This window comes from Magnolia sinica, chromosome 18 (assembly GCF_029962835.1).
Source record: "Magnolia sinica isolate HGM2019 chromosome 18, MsV1, whole genome shotgun sequence".
In the NCBI taxonomy this organism is placed as follows: domain Eukaryota; kingdom Viridiplantae; phylum Streptophyta; class Magnoliopsida; order Magnoliales; family Magnoliaceae; genus Magnolia; species Magnolia sinica.
This window is the reverse complement of record NC_080590.1, coordinates 61,409,603-61,435,266: the sequence shown is the minus strand read 5'-3', so window position 1 is coordinate 61,435,266 and position 25,664 is coordinate 61,409,603.

Here is a 25,664-nt window from a genome sequence, read left to right as displayed (position 1 = left end):
GGTTGAGCACCTTTGACCTAAAAAACTGCAGCTCGCTGGACTTTGAGTTGAGCGAACTCTCGACTGGTCGAGTGGGCCACTCGACTGGTCAAGCAGCCCTGTCCAAATGTGGCTCCACATCTCAACAATCTCTCACTTGGAAACACATCGCCATAATCCTTCGTCTTCTACATTTGGAGTGCACCACCTCCCCGTCTTCAAGCCTGAAGACCAATTAAAGCTGAACAGAGCTTCAGCTTCTCCCGTGTGACCATCTTGGGGAGCGTATCTGTAGGATTCTCACTTGTATGAATCTTTTCCAGAGCAATCTATCCATCTTCCAGTAACGAACGTATGAAGTGATATCTTATGTCAATATGCTTGGTCCTTAAATGAAAGGCTGAATTCTTAGCCAAGGGTATTGCACTCTAACTGTCACTGTACACCTTGTAATCTGCTTGCTTCTTACCCAACTCTTCCATAAAACCTTGCATTCACACCATCTCCTTACACACTTTTATAGCTGTAAAATATTCTGCTTCCGTTGTACTGATAGATACTATCTTCTGTAACTGAGAGACCCAACTGACTGCAACACTACCCAGAGTAAAGATAGCCTATAGTGCTTCTTCTGCTGTCGATATCTTCTGACAAATCTGAATTTACGTAGCCTTGTAGCTTGATTTTCGATCCTCCATAACACAACCCTACATCCACAGTACCTGCCAGGTATCTGAGGATCCACTTCACAGCTTCTCAATGTTCCTTCTCGGGGTTGTTCATGAACCTGCTAACAACTTTCACTGCTTGAGCAATGTTTGGCCTCGTGCTCACCATAACAACTTTCACTGCTTGAGACTCCCAATAGCTGACGCTTATGGGACTTTAGCTATGTAGTCTCGTTCCTCCTGTCTTCGCACCTTGTTCCTTAGAAAGTTTGAAGTGATTGGCTAATAAAGTGTTAACTGGCTTAGCACCTTCCATATTGAATCGATCAAGTACCTTGGCTATGTACTCTGCCTGTGACAAAACTAATTTCTTATTTTCTCTGTCACGCTTTATCCTCATGCTTAGGATTTGTTTTACAGCTCCTAAATCTTTCATGACAAATTTTCTAGACAGTTGTCTTTTAAGATCTGAGATGTCCTTCATGTTTGGTTCGGCCACAAGCATATCATCAACGTACAGAAGAAGGATGATGTACAACGTATCAAAATTCTTCAAGTAGCAAGAGTGGTCTGCATGATATCTCCTAAAACTGTTTACCAACATGAAACTGTCGAACTTCTTGTACCACTGTCTCAGGGCCTGCTTCAGGCCATATAGACTCTTCTTTAGTCTACACACCTTCTTCTCCATTCCTGGTGGCACATATCCTGTTGGTTGATGCATATACATCTCTTCTTCAAGGTCCTCATGAAGAAAGACTATCTTAACATCTAGTTGCTCTAGATGTAAGCCCTCTGTAGCCACTATACTCAAGACCATCTGAATTGTAGACATTTTCACTACTGGTGAAAATATTTCAGTGAAGTCGATACCTTCCTTTTGTTAGAACCCTTTCACAATTAGTCTAGCCTTGTATCATTTCGAACAATCATGCTCCTCCTTCAGTCTATAAACCCACTTGTTATGAAGAGCTTTCTTACCTTTAGGTAGAGTGACTAACTCTCATGTACGATTAGACTCAAGAGAGTCTATCTCATCATCCATGGCCTACTCCCACTTAACCTGTATATCTGACTGTAATGTCTCTTCAAAACACTCTAGTTCACCATTATCTGTCAGTACTAGATAATGTAAGGAGGGTGACTATCGGACCGTGGGTCTCCTCTCCCGAATAGACCTCCTTACAACCAGTGTCTGCGGTTCTGCCTCATTATACTCCTATGCATGTTCATCCTGTGGCGCTGTAACACCCGTGTCCAGTAACTCTTTCAACTCTACGAATTCTTTCTCATCGGTCTTATTTTGCTGCACACTATCCTTATGTATCACTTTTTCATTAAAGAATACATCTTTGTTACTGATGATTTTCCTGTTCTCTATATCCAAAAAACGGTAGCCAAATCATACTGCCCGTAGCCTATAAGCGTGCACCTCTTGGACTTTGCAACCAATTTATTTCTGTGATCTGCATCAATGTGAACATATGAATTGCAACCGAATACTTTGAAATATGCAAGATTCACTTTTTTTCCAGTCCACGTTTCTTCTGGTAGCCCACCATCCAATGGTGCTGAGGGACTTCTATTGATGAAATATGCGACATTATTCACAGCATCTACCTAAAACGTCTTAAGCAATCCTTCATGTAACCTCATGCTCCTGGCGCGCTTAATAATGGTCTTGTTAATGCTCTCAGCCACACCATTTTGCTGCGGTGTCCCTAGAATCATTTTCTGATGTTTGATTCCATTTGCTGCATAATACTCCTCAAACCTCTTATCATAGTATTCTCCCCCATTATCTGATATGAGACATTTTACTGTTTTACCTGTCTCAGTTTCTACCATTACTTTTCACTTCTTAAATACATCAAATACATTAGATTTATACTTTACGAAATAGACCCACATTTTTCTACTAGCATCATCAATAAAAGAAACAAAATAACGTAAGCTACCAAGAGAGGATACCTATGCCGGTCCCCACACATCAGTGTGTACAAGCTCTAACAGATGTGTCTTTGGAGCGCGTCCTGTTTTCTTGAAACTTACCCTCTTCTGCTTATCATACACGCAGTCCTCACAGAATTCTAAGTCGATAGACTTTAGCCCTGATAACTTCCCTTTTGACAATAATACTTTCATCCCCTTATCACTCATATGTCCCAACCTCTGATGTCATAACTGCCAATTCACTCCAGTTGATGCGACTGCGAGTGAACTATACGATCTTAAAGTCACGTACAAAGCACTTTCCTTCCTGTCTCGAGATATCACCAAAGCACCTTTTGTGATCTTGCAGGAATCAATAGTGAATGTCGTCACATACCCGGTATCAGCCAATTGCCTCACTGAGATCAAGTTCAGTCTTAAAATCGGTACATGTCTGACATCCTTCAATTTTAAAGTTGTTCTGTCTTTCTAACTTATATGAACGTCTCCCTTTCCAACAATACTGCACGGCTCATCATCACCCAGGTAGACTCTCCCAAAGTCACCTAACACATAATTACATAGAACTTCCTTATATGAAGTGGGATGAAACGAAGCACACGAGTCGATGACCCAAGGCTCTTTCCTTGCATCAAGAGACAAGATCAACGCCTCTTTGTCGTTCTCCTCAGATAGATTCATTGAATCATTCCCGCCTTGAGAGCTTTGTTTTTGTTTCTTAAGCGCTCTGCAATCGCGTTTCATGTGCCCCTTCTTCCCTCAATGCCAACACCTGTCTTTGTCTTCAGGTCCCTTGAACTTCTTCCTTGACTTAGAACACCCGTGTTTTTTGCTTCCTTTATTTAGTGATCTTCTTCTTCCTTCAACGTTTAGAATATTCCCTGAATCCCCTGAAACTCCCGATGTCCTTCTTCTAGATTCTTCGTTGAGAATTAGACTGGCCACATCATCGAATTTCAGCTTTGTCGACCCTAAAGAATTGCTCACAGGAATCACCAAACCATCCCAACTGTCTAGTAAACTGGACAAGATTAATAACGCCCTGACCTTGTCATCAAAAGTGATGCTAATGGATTTCAATTGGTTTGTGACTGTATTGAACTCGTTTAGACATTCAACCACACTCCCACCATCTGACATCTTCATGTTGAATAGCCGTTTTATAAGATGAACCTTGTTGGACGCTGAGGGTTTCTCATACATCGTAGCTAGGGCTTGCATTAATTTTTTTGTGGTCTTCACCTTGTATCTATTGAAGGCGACGTTCTTAGACAAAGAGAATCGGACCGTTCCAAAAGCCTTCCGATCTAATAAAGACCATTCATCATCTGTTATCTTCTCTGGTTTGTTCTCTTTTCCTTCTAGAGGAATATAAAGGTCCTTCTGATACAGATAATCCTCCATCTGCATTTTCCATAAGGCAAAGTTTGAACCATCAAATTCTCAATTCTAATATTCCCTTCTTTCATCATCGCTCCCACTTGAACTAAACCAATAGCTCTGATACCAGTTGTTGCGCAGCACGCCAAAAACGCAGTGAACTGAGATCCAATCTCTAGTCTCACCCACAAATGATAAACAAGAAGAAATATGATCTAGAGATAAAATCAAAGCATACCAAACAAACCACAAGAAAGAATATATGTGAAAAAACCCCAACAAGGGTAAAAAAAACATAGTGCAAAACTTCCACTATGAAGAAAATGAGATTACAAGCAATATACTAACCTTTTCCCTTTAGATGTATAAATAAAACCCTTTGCCCACACTTTTGAATACCTTAGAAAAGCCTTAGGAACCCCTATTTATAGTTTAGGCAACTTCCCTTTCGCACCCTTGTGAAACCGCTTCAAAATTCCGTAGTCCGCATCAAGTCCGCAAAACGAATCTGCGTAACACCCTCGACTGGTCGAGCATGGGCCTCGACCGGTAGAGCACCTCAGACCGAAAAAACTGTAGTTCACTAAACTTTGAGTCGAGCGAACCCTCGACTGGTCGAGTGGGCCACTCGACTGATCGAACAGCTCACTCGACTGGTTGAGCGGCCCTGTCCAAATGTGGCTCCACTTCTCAACAAGTTCTATGTAACACGAGTAGCCATGGACAATTTTACTCTTGCATTTAGTCTTTAAAGACTATTAAGCTTTGGGTTTTAAAAGGAATTTCAATGGTTAACACAAAACTTTAACAGTTAAAAACTGTTAAAAAACTGATTAAAACATTTAGAGTGCCAGGCACAATGGGAAAACCACTTTGATGAGTCCTTAATCTATGCAAATCAAAGGTATAAACATGTTCACAGGAAAATCAATGGATCCATAGTTGGCTCGTGTAAGAATTAATGACTCATAATGGAAGTACCTAGTTACATATACTTTATTGGCCCCTGCATGAACTTCGTAGGAAGTGCCAAAGCCGACCAATTAAGATCGTGACCTTTACACGTCATGAAGTCTAAGGATTAAACCATCTTTCATGCATCATCAAGCCTTAATCTCACAATCTTAGCCCAAGTTAATGGGCTACCAAACTATTGACTTGATCTTGATCTACCAATGTGAGTGACTAAAGGTCCGAACCTGAATCAATTGTTTATGTCACACTCACACTCTTATCTAGGGTAAGGGTAAAGCATAAATCGACACTAAGTTGGCTCTTAATGGTGAAGATTGTCCACCCTAAACCAAGTCAGTCCCCTCACATAAGATAACCATACATATCATGAACTGATATCCACAAGTGTGTCCCACATACCTGTGATGGTTATGGTCTAAAACGGTATTGAGATTCATGGATCATGACTCTCCCTGGTCAATGGCTGTCATGTCCAATCTCAAGTTCCTAATGACCATCAAATGAATCACTCCTCAACAAAACCCAATGCTCATAAGATGAGAGTAACATTAAATCTATCTAAGGCATATTAGATGTCTAGTCTAGGACCCATTGTCACCATGATCAACAACTAAGATTTACCCAATCACATCCACATGGCTAGTGGATTAGGGCACAAATAGTTTTCCAAGGCACAAACTCCAACACTATACTGGACCGATTTTAGCATGGTAGTGTGTGATTCGGTCTATCTACGCTACTATGCTAGACCGACCTAAATTAGGAGTAGTGTAATTCCCTTCCATCTATGTAGCATTGGATCACTGTGAATAATTTTTTTCCTTCTCTTTTACTAGTATAATTTCCTTTGTCTATGCTCGAGTTGCTGGACCAAGGAATATTTAGATCTATGGCCTCGCCATCTACTCCATAAAAGTTGGATCGTTGAGAGATATTTTTGTAAGTTTTTATTTTTATTTCAATTAATGCAATTGAATTTGTTCTGCTCATACATTGTATGAATTGGATTATATCTGCTATCATGGTGAGAAAAAAGTCCTTTATGTTGAGAGACAAAAAGAACTCATTAAAGGAAGATCCTCCCTTAGAAATTGCTTGATTGCACATATAACTAGTTAAATAGATGGCTAAACTGCTTTAGTTCTCGGCATAAACAACCCCGACAATCTCTTTGTCTATCTCAATGCTTGGGGTTAAAGGTGTTCGGTTCGAATCAAGATGTAAAAGGCTTTGGCATGCCCAACACAATACACATACACATGACCAGATTTCAAGCCAAACAATACCATTTAACTTATTTGTTACGGAAATATCGTAAGATTTCCAAAATCTTAACAATATTTGTCACAATGATTCCAACATTCTCGAACTTGGAGCATATGGAATAATATTAGTTTAGAAATAGTTTTATTTTAAAAATCTCGGAATGAATGCGTTTGAAATACCTAGTGTTTGTGTGTGTGTGTGTGTGTGTGTGTGTGTGTGTGTGTGTGTGTGTGTGTGTGTGTGTGTATTATAATACCTAGTTTTAAGCCACACCCCTAGCATCTTATCTTTTGTGACGAAATATCGACTCTTGGTAGTCCTTGTAACATTTATCAAAGTGGAATGAGCATGTTTGAAATATTAGTAGTTCTAGCAATATTAATGTGGTAAGTGAGATAATATAGTGTGGACATTATAGGTGAAAATGTGATCATACATGTTTATTTCCAATTGATTTAATTGTCTCTATTAAGAGACACCTTATCTCTAAAATGTGGCATATCTTATTCATCTTATTAATACAAACATGCACAGGCATTATTTAGAAGTAGAAGATAAACTATTTGATAAAATCATTAATACATAACTACATGAGATAAGTGCCTATAGACAAAACTGTAGTTCTCAATGATCAAATACATCACAAGATCTAATCACACTGATAAAAGCCACATACTCTTTAATGACTTTGTAATAATTAACTCTCTAAACACTTTATGATTTTTTGTCCTCTCCTTTATAATAAAGAATTTATCCTTTACAACGAAGAACTTAATGTCTCTAAACTTAGGTTTGTCAAGTTATTATTATTGTTGTAAAGGAAAACTGCAATTGAATTACCACAAAAAATCCTAGAGCCATGAGATTAATCATCATCCTAATACAAAGTTTTGTTAGTGCACACCTTATTTGTCAATCACATGAGTCCTTATGTGATGAAGTCAGTTGAGACCTTGGAAGCTGAAGATCGAAGACAAGTGGAGATGGAGCATCAAGGAGCAAAGAATAGGGGCCTTAATGACCCTAACCTTTGACCCAAAACAGCCCAAACCTCTAATTGATCTTAAACTTATTAGGCAAACCTTTTATTGATCATCCCTTAAGTCAAATGTGACTAAATTGATCATCCTTAGATTGACTTTAAAGGTCCTATGTTGCTAGAAAAACTATACAATTTTAGCAACTTTTGGTCCCACGAACCCACCTTCAGTTTGACCAAAAACGGCAAAAACATGACAGCGTGCTGAGGTAAAATTCTGGATAATTCGGTTGCAACTGAGTACCACATTCAGTCCCACCGATGATCATGTTCGATGCGACCAAATAACACCTTCAATTTGACCAAAGGTGCCCAAGTTTGTCCAATGGCTTTCCTGTCTAATTCAATATAACCGAATATTAGCCTTTTTTTTTTCCTATTTTATGACTGTTAGAACTCAATTCCTTTATAAAGAAGATCCAGTCTTTGGGCATGGTAGAGGATTTTTGGTACAATAGAAGCTTAGCTAAATCCTTAATCATATCCCACATCCTACGCCTCATATTCCATGAGATTTGATTAATCTTCTTGAGCTTTACTACTCTAATAAAGATTTCAACCTCATTGTTGAAGATGAACTCAATCTCCACCATTTTTTTATAGATTAGACTGAACCTTACTGAAGTATTCTTTGTTTAAATCTTCTAGAAACTATTTTAGGAAAATTTCCCAGGCATTACAACTTCCCATTAGTTGTACGAGATTCTACCCAACCTTCCATAATTTTGGTCACCGAAAGGAGCATCCCAAGAAGGTGTTTGATCCTGGAGCTAAAACATTAGTGACTCATTGGCATTATGATCAAGGGAGTGGATTGAAGCATGTGAGAGCATTGTTCAAGCAACCCGAGAAGGTGTTACAAAAGGGTTTAATTTGACAAGTAAGTTGTCATTTGTTGAAGTCTATTTATACTACTTTCTTATGTGGGATTGAGTGTAGAGTTTGAATTGCCAAACTTGACTAGGTTCTTATGTAGGACCTTGGTTCTTATATACGACCTAAATCAAAGTCCTTATATAAGCCACTGGACACAGGTGTGTATGTATTAGTCTTCGAGGGAGCCTTCGGTGGGAGTAAACATAGGTCCTTGGATTAGGACTGAGTTTATTGGTGAGCCAATAGAAAACCAACTCAAATATCTTGTGGGAGCCTTCAACAGGAGTGTATGCTGGGGGTCCTTATATAGGGTTATAAAGGTTATAGGTGAACTTCATTTAAAACCTCCGATAATAAAATCCGGTACACTCATGGGTAGAGTGCATTCGCCAGGAGTGGAGTAGAGAAATCAAACCACTATACATGCTTGTGTTTGAGATTGTCTTTGATCACTTGTTTAATTATGCTTATATGATGAATGCTTAATTATATATATGCATGATTAGATGAATGTTATGAGTTAATAGGTAGCATATCCCACACATAAATGTACACTATCATTTATAGAGTAGTTTCTTGAATGATATCATTTGTAGTTTATGTAATTTGACCCTTAATTAGCTTGGAAGCCTAGAATTATTACCTCACTTAGTTTAATTTGGATATTAGTTCAAGTTCGATGATTGTATTTTAATTAACTAAAATATTATTTGGTCATGATCACTCCCTCTAGGATATTGCCATCATTCCTTAGCTCCACCAAGCTTCCACGCATAACCCATAGGTCCTTCACCCTGAAATTTAATTGATATTAGAAAGGGTATCTCTTGAAGGGCTTAACTGCCTTGAGTTGATCCAATGGGCTTAAGAATGATGTCTACCCAAGAGGGGTGTGTCGTCACACGACCAATGTATTTTGACCGGTCTAACTATGCCTATTGGAAGGGTATGATGATTGTCTTTTAAAGATCCCTTAAACAATGATGAACAATATCTATAGAACAAGTCATGGTTGATGGTAGAACTATTAGTGCTTCCAATGATAAATTTAAATAGAGTGTCAATGAGAGAGCGTGGTATACCTATGACACTAAAGCTCTCAATGCTATTTACTATGCAGTTTCCTCCAATGAATTTAAATGCATTTGCACATGTGAAATCAGGAAGGAAGCATGTTACATATTGGAAGTCTCGTATGAGGGAACTAGCATAATAAAAAGATTAAAGCTTCTACTCTTAATGATCCATTTAAAAAATATTAAAATTGAAGAGTATGAAACTTTCATGAAATTCTACTTTAAATTAAATGATATTTACAATTCCTTACGTGGTTTATGAAAAAGGATCTTGGAAGGGCGTATATGTAGAAAAATACTTAGATCCCTACAGGATAGGTTCATTCCTAGGCTAACATTAATAGAAAAGTGTAGAAACATAGTTGATATGAAAGTAGAAGAACTCTTAAATTTCCTACAAACATATGAACTACACTTTGAGGCCCCATCTAGAGCAAAGAAATTGGCCATCTTTAAAAGATTACATAGGCATTCGCATAAGCTTAAAGCTATTAAATCTGATAGTGATAGTGATATTGAGGATGGGGAAGAGAATTTTGAAAGAAAATTTAAGAAATTCCTCAAATTGAGTAGAGGGAAGAGTTGAGACAAGATAGACATGACGGTTGAGAAATGAAAATGAAAATATGTTAAACAACTTAAGCCAGTCCAATGTTACAATTGTGAGGGTTATGGATATCGTGCCACCGATTTCCCTATCAAAATAAGATCCAAAGGAAAAGCTATGGTGACAATATGGGATGATACAAAGGAGTTTGAATCCAATATAGGAGACTCCTCTAGTGATGAAGACCTTAACCACTTACGCGTCTTAATGGCCTCCACTACAGTGTCACTCCCTAAAGATTTGGGAGACCATATTAACTTAGATAGGTGACCTCGTACGGTCCCCAAGGGGTGAATTAAAAATCAGAGGTTGTTAGTCTCATTAGTGTGTTTTATAGTTAAATAAGAAGATAAAACTATTAGTGCACTGATTTATGCACCATATTTGTCAAATCACGTGAGTCCTTACGTCATGTAGTCGGTTAAGCCCATGAAAGCTGAAGACCGAAGACACGAGTGAAGGTGGAGCATCAAGGACCAAGGAACAAGTATATAAGGTACCTTGGTGACCCTCACCTTTGATCCAAAACAACCTAAACCATTATATGATCTTAAACCCAATAGGTAAACCCTTTATTATTCATCTCCTAAGCCATATAAGCCTAAATTGATCATCATTTAATTGGCTTTAGAGGTCCTAGGTTGTTAGAAAAATTGCACAGATTCTGCAACCTTCGGTCCCACCAAACCCACCTTTGGTCCGACTGATAATGGCTAAAATGAGACAACAAGTTGAGGCAGAATTTTGGGTAATTCAGTTGCAACTGAGTGTCACATTCAGTCCCACCAAAAACTATGTTTGGTGAGACTAAAGACCACTTTGGTGCAACTGAAAGGGCCCTAATCTCTCCAATAACTTTCTTGTCTAATTCGGTTCGACTGAACTTTAATTCGACGCGACTAAACATACTTTAGTGTGACCGAACCTCCACTCGGTGCGACCGAAGACTAGTCATTATAGAGCTGTTGGAGCCATTTTCTTATGAATCTATCAACCAGATCTTTATAGAAATGATTGATTTTGGCATTTTAGAGACCCTAGTGCATCTCAAGCTCTACCAAGTTTCCTAAGCTCTATGCCAATAAGATCCATGCTCTCTTCTTGGTGATTCTTCAATCTTATGAGCATTCTAAGCTCCTCTACATGAAAAACATGATCTCAAACCATCTTTAGAGTTTAGACATCATTTCTCTTGGCAAATCCAAGTGTCTATCAACCTCTAGAGTGTCCATCAAGTAAAATCCCCTGGACTTTACAACATCCAATTAGTTATAGGAAATTCTACCCAACCTCTTATCACCTTGATCATCGCCTTAAAGCATCATATGCAAGGTGTTTGATTTTAGAGCTGAAGCCCTGGTGAAGCATCGACATCATGATTAAGGGAGTATAGGGGAGCTAATTGAAGCACAGGAGAGCATCAATTAAGCAATTTGAGAAGACGGTATGAAAGGGGCTCAATCCGACAAGTAAGTTGTCATGTGTAGGAGTCCATATACACTCTTTCCTTGTGTATGATTGAGTGTAAGAGTTTGAATGAGCAAACTCGATTAGGTTCTTGTGTAAGACCTTGACTTTTGTGTAGGACCTAAATTCAAGTCCTTGTGTAGGCCACTAGACACTGTAAATGAGGTCCTTAGTTTATGATTGTGGTTGTTGGTTAGCCAATATAAATCTAACTAAAGTCTCTTAAGGGAGCTTCCGATGGGAGTGTACGTTAGTAAGTTCTTGTATAGAACCAAGGTTCGTGGCAAGCCTATAGAAAACCACATAAAGTCTCTTATGGGATCTAGTCATTGTGTAGGATTGTAAAGTTAGAGGTGAACCTAATTTAAAACCTTCGATAGTAAAATCTGGTACATTCATGAGTTAAGTGCATCTGTCGGAAGTGGAGTAAAGAAACCGAACCACTATACATGCTTATGTTTGGAATTATATCTAAGCACTCATTTAATTATGCTTATGTGGTGAATGTTTAATTATATGTATGCATGACTAGATGAATGATAGAAATTGATAGTTAACACTTCTCACACACACATGTACACTATCATATTCATAGACTAGTTGCTTAATTAACATATCATTTTTAATCTATGTGATTATACCCTCTAATGGCTTCGAAGCCTTAGAGTTAATTACCTTAGTTTAAGTAGGCAATTGTGTTTAAAAAGCATAATTTTTATTTGGTCCTAATCACCCCCCATCTAGGACATGGTCTTCATTCCTTAGCTCCGTTAAGCTTTCGCACATAGTCATGGTATCTCATTCCAACCAATTTTATAAACCTCTTTAGTGAGCACCATAGGAAAATAAGAGTATTTAAGCCTCATTTTGCGCTTAATAGTTAAATATGAGGATTAAGCCTAACTTTTTTTTATTATTATAGTTTAAGCTTTAAAGTTGTTGAATTTTAGTATTTTATGTTTTTATCTTTGACTATCATTGGTCATTCTTAATTTGATTATTATATCCTTTGAATGACCTTAATAAACACGCTCAATGTTTTAATGCTTATATGCACCCTTTTTATCCTCTATTAATATGTGCCTTGTAATTGGTAAATCCATGACTTGTAGAGTTTTCCCGATTATGTTTTTATTAGTATATTTATGAAATTAACTCTTTATTACATACTAACAAAAATGGGAGAAAGATCAAGTCCCACTGAAATAATGAATTCTATTTTGCAAGGTTTGTTTGTTGTTGCAGGAATTAGTGAGATAGGGGGAGTAATTATGGGGGAGCAATGTAAGTGTTACATATCTTGGGTCCTGTATTTAAAATTATAAATCATTATAATCATGGGCATATATTATTTTGAGTTATTTTATATGTCATTAGTATGGACCATGACATAGTCTAGGTTAGGTTTTTATCATGTAATTGACAAATTTAGATATTGTTAGTGCATTGATTTTTGTACCTTATTTTTCAATCATGTGACTTCTTATGTCATGAAGTCGTTTGAGCCCTTGGAAGCTAAAGACTAAAAACACAAGTAGAGGTGGAGCATCAAGGAGCAAAGAACATGTATATGAGGTGCCTTAATGACCCTAATCCTTAAACCAAAACAACCTAAACCTTTAGATGATGTTAAACCTAACAGGTAAACCTTTTATTAATCACCCCTTAAGCCATAAGAGCCTACATTGATCATCCTTAGATTAGCTATAGAAGTCCCGTATTACTAGAAAAATTGGACAATTTCAACAATCTTCGCTTTCACCAAACCCACCTTTGGTTCGACCAAAAACGACTAAAATAGGACGGTGTGCTGAGGTTGGATTCTGGGTAATTCAGATGTAACCGAGTGCCACATGTGGTCCCACCAACGATCAAGTTCGGTGCGATCGAAGGTACCCAAGTCTGTCTAGTGGCTTTCCTATCTAATTCAGTGTGATCAAACCCTAATTCGATGTGACCAAAGACTAGTCATTTCTGCCTATATTATGACTGTTGGAATTCGATTCCTGTAAAAGGAAGATTTGGTCTTTGGACATGGTAGAAGATTTTTGGTTTAATATAGTTTAGGTGAATCCCCGATCATATCCCACATCCTAAGCCTTATATTCCATGAGATTTTATTCATCTTCTTGAGTTTTACCACTCTAATGAAGATTCTAATATCAATGTTGAAAATGAACTTAATCTCCATCATTTTTTAGATATTATACCCAACCTTATTGGAGTATTATTTGTCTAAACTCTCTAGGAGACCCTTCTAGTAGAATCCTTTAGGCATTGCAACTTTGCATTAGTTGTAGGAGATTCTACCCAACCTCTCATCACCTTAGCCAATGAAAGGAGCATCGCATACAAGGTATTTGATCTTAGAACTGAAGCATTTGTCACACATCGGTATCATGATCGGAGGAGCTAGGGGAGCTGATTAAAGCACATGAGAGCATTAATCAACCAACCTGAGAAGGCACTACAGAAGGGGCTTAATACAACAAGTAAGTTGTCATTTGTAAAAGTCCATGTACACCTCTTTCTTATGTGAGATTGAATGTAGAGTTTGAATTGCCAAACTTGACTAGATTCTTGTGTAGGACTTGAATTAAAGTTCTTGTATAGGCTACCAGACACACGTGTGTGTATGTATTAGTCTCTGAGGAAGTCTTCGATAGGAGAAAACATACGTCTTTGAATTAGGACTGATGTTGTTGCTTAGCCAATAGAAAACCAACTCAAGTCTCTTGTGGGAGCCTCTAGTGGGAGTGTACGTTGAGGTCCTTAAATATGACTATAAGGGTTAGAGGTGAACCTGATTTAAAATCTTCAATAGTGAAATCCGATACGCTTATGCGTTGAGTGCATTCACTGGGAGTGAAGTAGGTAAACCGAACCATAATATATGTTTGTGTTTGGGATTATCTTTGAGCACTTATTTAATTATGCTTATGTGATGAATGGTTAATTATATGTATACATGATTAGATGAATGCTAGGAGTTGATAGGTAAGCATATCCCACACAGATGTACACTATCATTTACAGACTAGTTGCTTAAATGGCATATCATTTATAGTCTATGTGATTAGACTCTCAATTGGCTTGGAAGCCTTAGAGTTAATTGTCTTACTTAGCTTAATTTGAATATTAGATTAAGTTAAGCAATTGTGTTTTAATAGTTAAAATCTTATTTGTTCTAATCACCTGCTTAAGGATATAACCATCATTCATTAGCTCCACCAAGCTTCTGCGGATAGCTCATGGGCCCTTTACACACAATTTCAAGTTTTATAGCCATATCACTCTACCCTTAGCCACTTATCAGGTAATGAAATCCGTATTTATGGTTGATGAAGACATAAACATCTGCTTGACCCCTTTCAATACAACTCGTATTGCCACCATGAAATTTTAACCTAAGGTAGAATTCTTGCTATCAAAGTAATAAATAGTTTGAATATGTATGTCCAATCATTTCCAAATGATTAGATCTCCTATAAGGTGAATTCCTTTGTTAACTTTAAATAACATGACACTTTGTACATCTCCAATAATCAATACCTGAATTTCTACTATATCTTTCCAATATTCCAACACCATATGTTACATTTGAATGAGTACTACATCAAGTTCTATACCGTTAATGCATATTGAAAGCTATTAATTTAATTTTGGAGAACTTTAAGATAAATTTATTTTATTTTTTTATATCTAAAAACTACTTATATATTAAAAATTTATTAAAACACTTGAACCTTATAAAATAATTTCCAAAGGACACCTCTTGTGTACTTTTATCTCCTCTTTGTTAACTTTTTATATGTAATGACAATTTTGTCGTGAGATATTTCCAGTTCTACACATCAGAACCAATTTTCTACCACACCATTTTAGGTGTTAAAAAACCGAAGTTTGTGGGGCTAGCATGGGTACAAGTAAAATCCAATTCGTTCATTAGGTTCTATCCTTGATTTATGTCCTAGAGAAAAATCTATGAGATCCAAGATTAGGTAGGCTACACCATAAGGAACAATAGGGTCGTGATGCCAACCATAGGTTTGTGTGTAGGGTAACCATTGTGTGTATCTTTCATCAGACCTGTTAATGAGGTGTGACTCACCAAGATGAAATGAAATATAAAAATCAACATATCCAAATATCAGGTAGCCCATGTTGCATGAACTTTTTTTTTTTTTTTGGTTAGCTTGTTAGTACACCCCACTGTCAGTTCACACTTCATTGTTAACCACCCCCACTAGGGATCAATACTAAGACCTCAATGTTGAAACATGGTATCTTTCACTCAGTCTACCACTTGATTTATGGATCAAGGTGTCCATGTCACATTAACTTAGAGATTTTAAGAGTAGCTTTACATTGTTCTAATTAGTATGGCTTGTTGGACTCTTTATCAACCTGATTTTTTGTATGTATGGTTCAAATGATGGTTCTCACCTAATGGATGGATTGAATTTATATATAAAATATGGTGGTGTAATGACCTTAAAAATTTTGTGCTATTCTTTCCTTAGTAGCTTTTGGGGTAATTAGCACTATACTCGATTGCTTGTGAAATCTGCATCAATCACTTTAAATCATATCTGCATGACTCAAAACCTGTAGATTAGTTAGCGCTATGTTACTCTAAAATCTGGGATCCATTGCTAAATCCAGTTGTTCTTGAAAATTTTTGGAAGTTCCGAATCAGACCTGGACCGCGCGTCGAAAGTCTGATGGCGATGATCTTAGGCTATTGCGGTCACCATGTTGGGCTTGACCATCACTTTAAAAATCAAGTCCTGATGATGTTCTAGGTCGATTTGATTGAGTTCGGAGTGAAGAGTGTGAGAACGGTTAGAAATTTAATAAGATTTTATGAAATTTGAGTCATGTCACTTGCGCGACGATTTTAAGCAATCTGACCGTTGGTTTCTGACCCATTTTCACCCTCTGAACAGGGAAGGTGGCCCAGGCATGTCCTTGTGCTTGTGGACCTGATCGAGATTCAGTGACCATTGATTTGAGTGTGGTCCACCATGGCTGATCTGAAGATCCGGTCAGTATGAAAACTCAGCTTGACTTAGATCCATGGTCAGTGAGCTTAAGTCCGACCTTTCGTGGTAAGAGGCCCACCAGAAGTTCTTCGTTGGATCGTGAGAGGCCGGTTTTGGTTATACCCTAAGTATACCTTGGCCCTGGGGTTATTTTCATCAATATTAGACCTATTTATAGACCTTAAAACCCTAGCTCCCTTTTCCATACGAATTTCCTAACCTTACCTAAGAAAGAAAAAGGAAAAGAGAGAGAAAGTGAGAGAGAAGTTGGTGAATCATCTTAGATTCTTTCCTGTTCTTCTTTATCTTTAAACCTTCACTTTGAATCGTTATTCCGGTAATTCTGAGTTCATCTTTGGGTAAGTTAACCTAACCCTAATCTGTGTTAGAGCTTAGAATAGTCTTGGTGTTGTTGTATTTCATTTCTATTCTTGTCTTAGGTTATCCTATCGCCGTTGACGAAGACATATCGTCTGAAATCAGTTTGGTGTTCTTTTCTGGCTTAAGGTGCGAACTTTAATCGTATAGGTTATGGTTTTCAAGGCTTTCAATGCCAGTGAATGGTTTATTCTTATTTTGGATGAGCTTTCACATGCCAAATGTCATGTTTACCTTGCATTCCTGATATGCATGTGTTATATTAAGATTTGTGTATTCTATGTGTATGTATAAAGTACCATATTTGTATAAAATATGCACTTGTGTTTGCCATGATTATTTGTCATGTATGTATGCTAATTGTATGTGTGACAACTCCTTGGCAAAAGGAATTGTCTAAATGTGTGTATTTCAACATACGTCATGTATGTTGTATTATGTATTCTAAGTGTTTGTAGAAATGCCTGAATGAACTAAAGTGTAATATATTATACTATTTGCGGGTGTTGAGAAGTGATTCTCAACACTCCTATTGATATGTAGGATTTACTTCATACAAGTTATATTCCTTGTTGTTTAATTTCAAGTATTACTTATGTGAATTTCCATGTTAAGTTGATATTCTTTAAATGCTCATGTACCATATGATTTGAGTTGTTGTTCCATTACTATTCTAAATTGTTGATATCAATATCTGTTGTAGTGGAATGTGTGTGGGACTATGGAATAGTCCAGGAAATCGGTAATCGGCCTTAAGATCATGGCTGAGGTTACTTTCGCCACGTAGGACGTATTAGACGAACCCGAGTTGTATTAGAGTTGTCGGCAGTGGTTTGGCCACGCGGAGTGTTTGCGCACTCTATGTCGTTCAACCCAACGTGCGCTCGTGCTAGTCGAGTTCGTCAAGTAACCCGATTGTCTGATGTATGTTCACCATGTATGGACGCCATTGCTTGAATCTAGGGTACCAAACTTACCAATAAAATCCTATTAACCATGGTACCTTGATCCCCTAAGACTCATGAGCCAGACATGGTGGTATGGGACATCGTGGTCGAGCTGTCGGCCTACGTTGGGGTGACGAGCCTCTCCGTCATGACCAGTGAGCAACCAAACTCGTGAGCCGATTATGGTGGTATGGGACACTATATTCGTGCTGTCGACCTACATTGATTGGTGACGAGCCCTTTGTAGTGACCTCGAGCATACCTGAATACCGCATTGAGGTGACGAGCCTTAGTGTAGTAACGATGGTATGATAAGCGTGCATTGATTGGTGACGAGCCCTCTGCAACAACCTGAAAACATATGATTGTATGAGATTGCCTAGGACCGACGACCCTAGAATGGATCACCGTTTGGATGGTGATGTGAGGAAGGTACCTTAGCTTCCCAATCCTGCTGTATGAAAAGGACTAATAACAACTTGGTAAACATGTTCATGCACCGCATTTGCATGTGCTTTGTAGACGTGGCGCACTTTGAGGCGATGTCATGCGTAACGTAAGATGAAGATGCCGAGGGTGTACGCGTGAGGGCACGCATCATTCTGCATGCATCCTTGCATTAACAAGAGTACTTAGGACATGTTTAATTGTTCTGCTTTATCATTACTGCTTGATTGAACTGATAACATGTTAACCTTTACTTTATTGTTCCACTGAGTTGATCACTCACTCCCACGTTCTGGGGCGGTGTTAAACACCCACCAGACTCTGTCTTAGCTGCTGATGTTGCAGATGTTGATGCGACTTATGAGACAGAGCGGGAGATGGATGATGATGAGACTGCTTTCTCTTTTATGCAGTTTTCAGACGGGTTCTAGTGAGCCTTGTTCTGATGCGCGGGATGCTGGGATTTCTTTTGGGAAATTAAATGATATAATCTAATACTTGTAATTTTGATAGTAACACTTGTCAGAACGACCTAGTATGTATATGTACTTCAGGGATTTGCACTTGTACACATATATTTCTATAAGTCTTCCGCTTGCTTTCTTCACTTATCCCTGAACTATATTTGCTATTTGGCTTAATCTATTCCATATTTTATGTACTAATATAGACAACATACATCCATCATTAAATATATTGCATAAGTGATGTTTTGGAACTCGGGAGCTGAGTTATGCTCAACCCCCGAATTTCAGGGCGTTACAGGTGGCCTCACAGAGCTTGGGTGCTTCATGCTTGTAAAATAGGTGTGGGTGGGGCATGCCTTTGACCAATTTAAATGGTGGGGATGGTTCGATTGAGCCACAATTGTGATGGTGGGGCTCACCTTTGAAGTGGGTAGTAAGGGTGCTCAATGGGTTAAAAGAAATTGAAAAAAGAATCTTCTTTACCCAGATGAACGATGCGGATGAAAAAAGATGGTAAAAGGAAAGAAAATTGTAAAGGAGATGAGAAATGAAGGAGATAATGTTGAGAATGGTGGTGGGATGGGGTGTAATGAAAATGAGAAGGGGGAGTAAGAGGATGAAACATGAAAGAAAAAAATGATAAAAATGGGGAAGAAGGAGATGAAAGATAAAGAGAAATTAGAGAAAATAAAGAGAAAAAGGAGGGGAAATGATGAGAATGAGGTGGAAATGGTGAGTGATGGCCACTACTGCTGCCTTAAGAAGAGGGAAGGAGGCCAACTAATGGACAAGATAAAAAACTAAGCCCTTGGGCCGGTGTGAATTCGATTCCCATTTGTAGGAATTAGATTCCTATCGATGGAAATTTGGTAGGATTTTCTGACAATTTAAAGCATGAGTCAAGGTGAGTGACCCATGGGAGATTCTCACACCCTTTTATTTTTCTTTTTGAAATAAATATAATAATAATAATAATAATAGAAGGGGGGCTTGCTCTCTCGTGTACCTTTTCACGTGAGCAACACATGTATGTTGGGCATAAAATCCGCTCGGTCCATGTGATGCGAAACCCATGAAATCCCCTAGGCCCAATTTTCAGCCCGATCCAAAACCCTGGTGGGTCATAACAAAGAGAAGCAAATCAAGGGATAAAATTGTTTATATATATATATAAAAATTGTTCACAACCCTAAGTGTAGGGTCGCGATGTGGTAATAACTTGTGAGAACGAGGTCGAATCCACAGGGACTAAACTTGTACGTATTCTGAAAAGAACTAGAACTAGAAGAAGATCTAAGGCTGAATTCTGGAATAAAAGAGAGTAATTGTGAATAATGTCTAAACTATCAATTAAAGGTGGGAACTAGGGTGCCAAGGATCCACTTGTAGTTATTAAGATACTACCTTGCTTGATTCAATAAAGACAATTGGAATTGGAGTCCTATTCAATCCAATTGGAAGATAAAGCAATTTAAATCAAATCTAAACTTTTCATTGACCTAATTCTCAATGGAGAAGAGTTGTGAAGATTGGAAAGGATTCCATCACCCTACCATGCCCAGGAGACGATGGTGAATAATGGGATTTACCAATCTCATTATCTCAAAACAGGAAAGAAGATATCCAAAGCTATCACATCATCTATTGTAATTTGAGTCACAATAAATTATAGAAAACTAAGAATATTCCTTTAATATCAAACTAGAAATCAATGAAAAAAATAAGAATTAAAGCAAAATAAACATCCCAACACGCTACAAGCTTCACCTCTTAGCCCTATCTAAGAGGTTTAGCCAATCATAGACATGATTGAAACCAAATCTCTTAAACAAAGCATGAAAAATAAACTAGGGAAGAAGAAAAACTCTTTAGCGGCTACTCTACCCTTGTGCTATACTCCTTGAGACCTTTTCAAACCCTAGAAGATGCTTTAGAGCATCCTAAGGAATCCTATTTATAGTTGTGGATCTCCAACTTTCGCGGTGAGTTGAAAATTTAGCACTCTGTGTAGTTTTCCAAAATATCTCAGAGTTTCAGAATATGCTTTTCAGGACAATTTCAGGATTACTAAATGAAGATTTGGAGATTTTGAATCATTAATGAAGAATTCATATGCCAAAGATCCAAGAAAATCAAGTGAGGAATGAAGAGAATCAAAGATTAGAAGTGAAGAAAAGAAATTCTGAAATTGTCCTGAAAACAAACATATTCCTGAAATTATCCTGAAAAGCATATTCTGAGACTCCAAGCATATTTTAGGAAACTTCGTAGAGTGCTAAATTTGAAGCGGTTTAAACCTCGAGTCTATTTTGGAAAACTGCGCAGTGTGTAAATTTGAGGTGGTTTCTAGATTTTTTCAACTTGTTGCGAAAGTTGGAGTTCCACAACTATAAATAGGACTCCCGAGGATGCTCCAAAGCATCTTCTAGAGTTTGGAAAGGTCTCAAGGAGCATAACACATGGGTGAAGCAGCCGTCAAAGAGTTTTTCTTCTTGCCTAGTTTATTTTTCATGCTTTGTTTAAGAGATTTAGTTTCAATCATGTCTATTGTTTGGCTAAACCTCTTAGCTAGGGCTAAGAGGTGAAGCTTATAGCGTGTTGGATGTTTATTTTGCTTTGATCCTTGTTCTTATTAAACTTTATTGATTTCTAGTTTGATATTAAAGGAATATTTTCAGTTTTCTATGATTTATTGTGACTCAAATCAATAGATGTTGTGTTAGCTTTGGATATCTTCTTTTCCTGTTTTGAGATAATGAGATTGGTAAATCCTATTCTTCACCATCATCTCCTTGGCAACGATGCCAAAAACTTGTTCACGACCCCAAGTGTAGGGTCGCGATGTAGTAATAACTCGTGAGAACGAGATTGAATCCACAGGGAGTAAACTTGTACGTATTTTGAAAAGAACTAGAATTATAACTAGAAGAATATCTAAATCTGAATTCTGGAATAAAAGAGAGTAATTGTGAATAATGTTTAAACTATCACTTAATTGTGGTAACTAGGGTGCCAAGGATCCCCTTGTAGCTATTAAGATTTCCATGGTGCACCGAAGTTTTGAATCGGGTTGAAATTTAGACTTGGGGGGTTTCAAGGGGTGATTCATCACATAAACCATTCAAATTTTATGCATAAGACATGTGTACGAAGGTGTGTAGGTAAGCATATATATATATATATATATATGTATGTATGGAATGGATATATATATATATATATATGTATGTATGTATGTATGTATGAAATGGATAAATGCATGAAGATAAAAAAAAGAGCTCGCATGGTGCCAAACTTTTAGGTGCACTAGGAGTTCGACACGTGCACTTAGCAATAATTAAATGAAAATCTCCTGGTCTCCGTAGGAACGCATTGTGACTTGTCATTGGTTTCCCCAAATTAGGGTCTTACTAATAGGTTGCGATTTTTATTTTTCAAACTTACGGTGCACCGCAATACTATCGGATGATGTTTTTAAAAAATAGGCCTAATAAAACCATTCTCAAGGATTATAAAATGTGATCCTGAGAAGCCTATATTTGAAAAATAAAGGCCCATAGAAATCTAAAACTTATTGGAAATAAGAGATTATAATTATCTTATACATTAGAGAGAATTAAAGATGACATTTATTTATAAGTATGATTGAACCTCTTTTTCTCTCTTCTATTTTGACTGCATCCAGTCCTAAGCATGCATGACTTGGTGCATAAGAGTTTAGAAATTCAATAGGCTTTTCTGTGTTACCTACGTTGGCATTTTTTGTGGTCACAACAACCTGTTTGAGCTCCATCACTACCAATGCTGAAATGAGTGGAAACATACACAAAACTGATGTATTCTACAAATAAAGCACTTACTATTTAGAAAGAAACAAGAAGGTGCTTACACTCGATCTAATTGTCAAATTAGATGGCTCAAAATACACCATGTGGAAACACTATTTCAATTAAGATGAAGAAGAAAAATCTTTACAACCGTTAAAATGGTGAAAATGGCCGTTAAAATGGTGAAATCAACCATTATAACAATGAAATTGGCCTTAAAGATTGACGATGGACAACGACAATCATGGATGGAGGAGGATTGTGAGAGGCAAGGTTATCATTGCCATGAGCCATGAGACATGTATCATACAACTAAATAGATGAGAAAAGGTAACCACTGTATACACGTTGTGAAATTAGAATTTAAATTTAAAAAGCTAAGGAAGTGAGTAAAGATTATGAAGTAATAATTATAAAGATCTATTCAGTAAAGTATTAAATGCAAGGTATTTTCATCTACACGTGCCTAGACATGAATGATCATAAAATTGCATGTGGTGTAGGATACCATGCCTACGTGTGGATTCTTGGCGGAGCTATAGAATCAAGGCTATGTCCTGAGAGAGGGGGGGGGGGGGGGTAATTAGGACCAAATAAAATTTTAGTCAATTAACACACAATTACTGTACACCCCGCACTTCTAGTACGCGGGTGTTACCACTTAAACTGTAACAGGGAATTTCAAACCCGAATAACAGATAACTTGAATCCAACGAATGCAAGATGGGGCTTCCGGTCATCATTAAAGCCGTCGATTAGAGGCCCTAGGAGATGATTTGGACCCTACATTAGTCAGGAAGGTAATCCTAACTAAACACCTTAAGTTAAAACAACTTACAATCACCTGATCGAATCATAACGGAACAATGCTCTACTGATCGACCTTCGAGGGGTAGTGAATGGCCAACCAAGCACTCACTACCTCTCAAATTCATATTTAATCATTGAAATCAAGTATCAAATCAATCCAGCCATTGGATTGAGCTATATTGGCCATAAAAATACCTAGGACGTGTGATACGGCCCACCTGGGCCTTAGTTCAGCCCCAAACTGGGCCAAGACCCCTAAGTGGGGCTCCCAAGATGATTAGATGGAGTGGATTTATCGTAACCATCACAGTGGACATCACACGAAGTGCGAGTGCACCTAGTGCACCCATACACAAAGTGCACCGGATGAATTAAAGGGGTCAAACTGGCTTTGACCGAGCCTATTCATAAAAAGCGGATTTCTCCCGCTCGCTCGAGGATTTGAATCTGACGGACGTCAACTCCCAAGGTGGACCACCCTGGCCATTACCTAGATGATTCGGACCGTCCATCGAATTTGTGGGGTCCAGCCGACCAAAACCCTATAAATCTGGCAGGCCCATGCATAGAGACATGGATTTGGGATCGAAACCGACCATGATTGCACGAATGGCTAAGATCCTCGGATGGTGGACCATCAGGGGGCCACACGAGTGATCCAAGGTCAATTTGGCGAAGTGATCCCAGCCGTCCACTTACCGTTCGAGAGCACGTTCTCTTGCTGGCAAAAATGCCCTTGCAACCGTCTACAACAAGAAAAGAAAAAAGGCATTTTACCTTTTAGGAAATGAGTGATGACACGGTTCTAGCCGTCCCCTGGGCCACGTGGAGCCATCCTAGCCCCTCACCTTAGGGCGGTATGAGATGGAGAAGAGAAACATCCACTCACGAGAAAATGACGAAAACTAGAATATCTCGTGAGATGAACTGAAACGCACATTAAAGGCCCGAAAAGTGGGCCCCACACTAATTAGAGGTTTCATCTGGTCCGTTCAAATGGACTAGATCATGTTGAAATATCCTGGGTAGTGATTTGCCATTGATGGCCACTCCATCCTCTCCATTAACCCATTTGACCCATGATCATGAGATGGACCCCACCAGGGCTAAAAATGTACTTATTTGGTGGACCAGGGTAGCATTAATCCATCCCTGAGAACGGATGGACCCCAAGCGTAGCGGATCTCCAATCATGGCCATTGCAAGAAGAGTTTTCCTCCCAACCGTTGGATGAATCTCTCTCCCGCCTATATAAGGAGCTACTATTGCTCTCTGGATTCACACCAGAGAGTGCAAGAAGAACAGAGGGAGAGAAAGGAAAGAGAGAGAGAGAGAGCGAGAAAGGAGAGAGAACGAGTAGAAAGTGGTTGTGCGACTCGGTGCCGCACTGCACTGAGTCAACCCATCTATCTGGGGTTGAGTCGGGTCTGTGAGGACCAAGGGCAGCCAAAGAGGAAGCCGCAGGCCTCTCACAGCCGTTCATCCCTCCAAATTCGGGGGCCAGAATCGAGACCCATCTCCAACAGGTAATAGATAAAACTCTAACTCATTGCAAGCGTTGGGCTGAACTCTAGCACCTGAGTTCAAGCTCAGTGGGCCACGCCCTGCACTGGTATTGTGGGCCGTGCACAGGGCCAAAACCCAGCCTTCATTAGGCCATACATAGGGCCAAAACCAAGCCTTCATCCGGCCATGTTGAAGGCTGGAATCAGGCCTTTATCGGGCCATGTAGGGGGCTGAAAAAGTCCTTCAACCAGGCCTCCAGCTGGGTCGAGGTTGGACTAAAACCAAGCTGAAAATAGCCCTTAACAGGGCCTTGATTTGAACTGAAAATCAGACCTTCAGTTGGGCCACAAGCTGAGTCGCAACACCTCTCAGATGGGCCGTGAAAGTGCTGAAAATAGGCCTTTAGTGGGTAGTAAAAGGGAGTTGAAAACAGGCTTTTAGTGGGCCATAAATGGGTCTGAAATCAGGCCTAAGCTGGGTCTTGAATCTTGCTGAAATCATGCCTCAACTGGGCCCTGGGTCAAGCTCGAAACCAGGACAGAACTGGACCGAAACCAGCTTTGTGGGCCTCACCTTAAATCTCTGTGGGCCTCACCTTAAATCCCTGTGGGCTTCACCTTAAATCCCCGTGGGCCGTACCTGAGCAAGCTCAGTGGGCCACATGAGTTGGGCTAGGCTAGGCGGACAGCTTAGCCTCACCTTGAGCCACACAACAAGTGGGCCGCACTTAGGCTACTCTCAATGGGCCTCTTCACAAGTCACAATGGGCCTCACCAAGCTGGGTTGTGGGCCACCTTTGGATCATAGTTGGGACCGCAGCGGCTGGGCCAAAATGGGTCCAGCCCAATCTTTGGGCCATCACTAGGAAACAATGGCTAGGCCGAACTGGGCCCAGTCTAGCCCAGTTTTTGGACCACAGGTAGGCAGCAACTGTTGGGCCAAACTGGTCCC